We start from the raw sequence: 6,000 nt of genomic DNA, 5'->3' as shown, positions 1-6,000 counted from the left end.
AGTTATGAAATCTTCATTGTCATATCTACAAGTATTAGAGCCATTCTGCCATTGGAAACGATAAAATATCGGGATAAGACATTTGACCCAAGAGAACAAAAAAAATTATGTTTCGAGAATTTTAATTATTGTTTCTCATTTACAATGTCAAATTTTCATTAAGCTATTGTTTCACTAACTCCTTTTTCTGCTGACTTTATTCACCTTCATCTAATTTATCTATTGTAAATGCTCATGTGTGTTTAAGAATTTCGAAATCTGCAACTTGGTAGCAGTGTTTTTATTTTCAATTAATACAGTATCTGTGGAGCGTCCTATACTTCATACTAGTATTATTTTCTTTGTACACATACTTCACCCTAAGTATAGCGTGTACGGCTCATTTTGTCCCAGTGTTCCAGAGTATTCTCAGGTATTCCGTCCAGTCAGTGACAAGACAATGCGAATTGTAACTCGAAACGTTTTTGTAAGGGACCTTAGTAATAAAATACCAGTTACTTAAAATTTTTCAAAATGGCGCATGTGAAATTTGACAATGTGAAGCATGTGTACTTTGACAAGAAATAGCCCTGACTTAAAGAAGAATGCTTCCTAGAACTTCTATTGGTTGGAAAGAAAATCACTTTTACTGCTAATAAACATTTTTTGTCAAATTTTTAAAACCTAACCTTTCAAGAAAAGAGATTAATTTAATGTCGGATTTAACATCGTCGCCGTTGAATTGAAAAAATGACAACGCTCTTCATGACTAATAAACCAAAGTAATATAAACAGTACAGATGACCCAGCTACAAAAATTTTTTTTACTTTTTCAAGATTTTGAGATTATTTAACACAATAAAGTAACCACTTGGTAACCAAAATACATGTGATCGATATGTATAACCAATAAAACATTTTATAACAATTTTACATTACTGTCAGCAACTTTCAAATATTAAAAACAAAAAATAATCCGCCTCAAAAATGCAATACCTTCAGCAAATACGTCGATAAAGACATAATATTGCAAGCACTCCCAAACAATACAAAAATTTCAAAAAATTTCTTTGGAATCATGCAATTTCTTCAACCTCGGAAAAATATGAAGCCATTCCAATAAATGTCCCACTTAAGTAAAGTTTTTGCTTCAAGGGACGAAGAAAAAATGGACTACTTAGCGGCATCTTACTTATCCGGAGCCTCACTTAAGCGAAGTTTTTGCTTGAAAAGGGTAAGGAAGTTTGAGGGACGGAAAGAAAAGGTTCTATATAGCGGGTGTCCTACTTTTTCGGGGTCCCACTTAACGAGAGTAGCAAAAAAGTTTTCATTTATAAAAGTTGTGGTAAAGTTTTATCGAACCTAACGAAATGAATCCAACATCTAATTATCAGAAGAGGAAAAAGTTGCTACTTTTACTTTAACGCTTGCCTCCATTTCATCTTTGCTTTTTACTTGTTGTAGTAGATACATTTTTCTCTACATACTATACATTACAGGTAACAATATTTGGTGCATCCTTAGAACCAAAATAGCGACTCGGCTGCCATTTTAAACAGAAGTTGAGTCATTTGTTGTAACAAAGTAAAATGAATTGTCGATTTTAACAGTATTAGTACATGAAACATAAACATATTGTTACCTTTAAAGAATTCTAAAACTAGCAATTTTGCTATATATTCAATACCTGATATAAAATGTACATTATTTGTTGCGAACATTCTTGAATTCTGCGCAATTCAGAAAACTTTAATAAGTCTTTTTTCAATATTGCCTTTCATGATCAGCCGTGGTGGCAATATGAAAACATTGCAAGAAAACGAGGTTAGTTTAGATAAATTTCAGGATGCCAAGTTGTTTACACTTGCTGTTCTGACCTTAGTTATTAACAAATTTAGTTTTATAATTTTTGACTGCCATATTGGAAGAATCGTTGTGGATAATATATATAGAGGATATTAGTAGCGGTAGTGTGACAAGAATTATGAATATTTATTGAATGTGTATTTAAAGTGTGTATTTATGGCACCTTTGATGTTGGCTAGCTAGCTATAAAAACTATCTCATTCAGCACATTTAATTAGTCGAATAGGTAGTTATATACTTGTCTTTTTGTTAATGTGTATTATGGGAAAGGTCATGAAATCGCTAATTAAGAACTAAGTAAGCTATGCACTTATGATGTTTTTATTTTGTATTTTATTTTCTAACAATGAAACATCATGATTCCAATTACGAGGTCACACATTTCAATAATAGCCATAGCTACACTATAGATAAATACACGCCTATATACGTTTAAAGATAGATAAATAGATTTACGCCTATGTTTAAGGCAAACAAATGAAAGAGCTCTAAAATCTCATATCAGATCAATGTTATTGCTGCAACAGATCAATATAAACTAATTTTACAAACCCTTAAGATTTAGGAAGGAACACTTTTGTAACGGGAATAAAAATTTTCATATCTTCTTGAAATAGGGAAAAACATTTCCTAAATTCTTAGCTTGCATCTCTTTAAGTACTAAAGTTGAAATAAATAAAACAATGTTAAATTAGCGTTACTCTCCTCCACTCTAAATTAAATTGGTTAGAATATGAGCACCTACCATTATGGACAAAATATAATGAAACTGGACATCTAATTTCGAAGTTCACTGCTACAAGTGTCTAAACAGACTGTTTCTATATTGCAGTCCCGCATTTTGAATTTGTGACATTTCACTTTTCAGTTTTATCACAGCGGACTTAGCATTTCAGATTTTATGTTATTTGGTTTAATTTATTCTCTTGAAATTTGGTAATTGTTGCTGACGTCAGCGCAAATATTTATTCCAACCAAAAAATTATTTCGTTGTGCAGAATCGCCGGGGAATACCACTAGCGAATTCGAAACACTTTGGACCTGGCCCACGTTTTCGCCAATGTAGAGACGTCGTAGCCTACCGGCTGCAGAGTAGTGAAGATTTGACCTTTATTGACCATACCTGAACACAACGAAATGGATTTTGTGGCATCATACTGAAAAAAGTCAGAATAATAAAATAATATAACCGTTACATGAATAGCTAAAAATGTTTCATTGATGTTTCTGTGCCATGACAAAAATAATATGTGTATTGCTGACACTTGCTTTTTAGATTTTATTGGCTTATTATCGATCACGTGATCGGGCGCTATCAGTTAAATTGTAAAAACACAAACAAAAAAAATAGTTAACATCTGTCGTAAAATTTGAACGCTGTAAAATGTCTACACAAAATCTAAGTTCTAAAATGAGTTTTAAACTAATAGATATGGTGTCGAAAGAAAAGAAGTAAATCATTCAGCAAGAAAGACATCCATTGGGAGACTGTTAGATGCCAATATTCCAGAACTATACGCGCGCAACATAGTGTACATAAAAATGTATACATTCTCTAAATCTACAAACAGGTAACAAAACTCACCGTGGCAATTATCTCCAATCCTGAGTTCAGACAAAAATAAAATAAATCCACTAAACACCACTCCCGAATCATCATCAACTCTTTCTTGACAAACAAGTTCACGTGATATCTCTACATTTTCTTTTGCATGTTGTATTTTATTTTTTATTCAAATACTAATGTTTTTGTGACTTAAAATCTCTTTTGGCTATGGATTACTTTAGTTCATATGTTTTTATCAATCTACCAAACACTAAATGGCTTCTAAACCGTTCAGCAGGGCGCTACGTGGAAAAACAGCAACCTCAGTTGTTTGAACGCCCTAAAGGGTTTATCAGCCATTAGTCTTCATTGGACTAAATGATTGCTTAATACGAGAAAACTCGTGCACTCTTTTTATGCAGAACTTCTGTCAATCATTATGCATGTAATGTTAATCAAGTTTTTTGTTCTCTGCTTAAGACTTACTTTAAGTTGACATATATATTTTACGCAGCCGAGATAAAAAAACTATCGATGTTAAGCGAGGACTTTTAAGACAACTTTTTTAATAACACATATAGATCAACGCTCAAAGTTGCCATATTCGATTACAGAAAATATACCGTTAATCTATTGGGTATTGAGCATATAACTCATCTATGTAAGCTACTCATGTAAGTTGTTGCGAAAAAAATGTTTACGAAAAAATTGAAATGTCTACAGTGAAGAAATGCAATGTTTACAATATCACTTCTACTCTCTTCTGCAAGATACATGCACGTGTTCGCCATAATGATTCTGTAACACTTTAACAAAGTTAAAACCTGATTTCTTGTATGCAAACCATGCAAGTCGATGATGAATTCTATCAATCTTTGCATTGTCATCACCCTTAGTGTTGCTCGAAGACCTTTTCTTTACCGTTAAATCCAATGCTCTTCCTTCGTAATGTAACGAGTGATCAGGAAGATAGATCCATTTTATACTTGTGTATCCAGCTAACAGCAGTAACGTATACTTCTGATGAAATTTTGTTTCAACTACGCGAACCAAATTTTCAAGTTTTCTTAAGCATACCTACGAAAGGCAAAAAACTAAAGATTAATTTGTGAAATGTTTAGAAAACCAGAAACACTACCAGACTTACATTTTATTTCTACTTTTTGCAAGTGTTGGAAGTTAGAGACGTTAGAGACGAATTAAATAAAAATATCTCTATAATAATAGCCGTCGTCTGTCTGTCTCTGCGCAAGATGGCACCTCAAGTAGCGAGACATACGAAATGCGGTATATATAAAGGACGGGCGACCCCATGGATTTTTCCACGGGTTAACGACTAGTCTATATTATAATACCCGTATACGTCTGTCCGTCTGTCACGCAAAATGGTAGCTTAGCTGCGCAATAGTGAGAAGCACGCAATGCGGTATAAAAAGGACGGGCGAACCCGTGAATTTTCCACGGGCTAACGACTAGTTCTCATAATTTATTTTTCCGAAAAAAACATGTCAGAGAACTTTAATTATTAAAACGAAATTATTTCTGCTCGTATACCGAAGAATTTACGTTCATTATTATTATTTACATTTTATACTCGACCCATTTTTCGTCACCCTTAGCCTAAATTCTTCGGATAACTCTAATTCTTTACTTGAACAAAAAGAATTCAAAGAATAGATTTTTGTTTGCCAAGAACAATTTTAAGTACAAGGGACTTGTATGCCTTTTTCATTGCCAAAATTACTAATATTACTAATATTTTTCATGGAAGTGATGAGAACAAGCAGCATGTACTGGTGATAACAAAATAGTTTGCAATTTTCACTGAAAATTTAACTGATTTTCGCAATTTTAACGTTTTAAAGGTGAAGATATACACACACCAAGAAAAAAAACGAGTAATGCTGAAACTATTTTTTCTCAATAAACCAAAATGGAAAACGATATTTTTTTCTGTGATTAAGAAAAGCGTGGCGTTCTTCTTTAAGAAATGAAAATTAATTTTGGTCGTTACATTTAATAAGAAGGAATTGGAATTAACATTAAAAAATGTTTTAGAAATGGAAGTTGAAACACTGAAAATGTTGAAAGTTCGAGATAATGGGTGGTTGTTATAACTGCGGGGAATTATTTGCGAGGATCGATGATTGGCTTAAAGGGGCTACAAAACGGTTTAAGTGATATCTCCGTCATGGGCGTCACTCTCTTGATATGCATCTAAGATATAAATTTTAATAAAAGGATGGAGCGAAGTTATAAGAAGCTTAAAACAATAGCAGGTAAAAGATTATCGATTTTTTTTCGTACAGCCGTATGTGTTTCTCAATATCGACAGTGACTATAATTACAGTTGTGGCTAACAGTTCCCACACTTACTTACCTTTGTTGTTAGGATAGTCTTGTTATTATACACCTCCAAAAAATCATTTGACGTAACCCTTCGCAAGTCAGTTGTATTTGCTGATTGTATGAACGGTCCACTTGCAAGAATACTTTGCTCGTTGAAATCAGGTAATCGAGTAAAATTTAAATGGTGTATTTCAAGCGATAAAATTATGTTCGGTAAAGATACCAAGGCAAATAACAAAGAGAAAATCTCGATAAACATT

This window comes from Hydractinia symbiolongicarpus, chromosome 12 (assembly GCF_029227915.1).
Source record: "Hydractinia symbiolongicarpus strain clone_291-10 chromosome 12, HSymV2.1, whole genome shotgun sequence".
Taxonomy (NCBI): Eukaryota; Metazoa; Cnidaria; class Hydrozoa; order Anthoathecata; family Hydractiniidae; genus Hydractinia; species Hydractinia symbiolongicarpus.
This window is presented reverse-complemented; position numbering follows the sequence as displayed.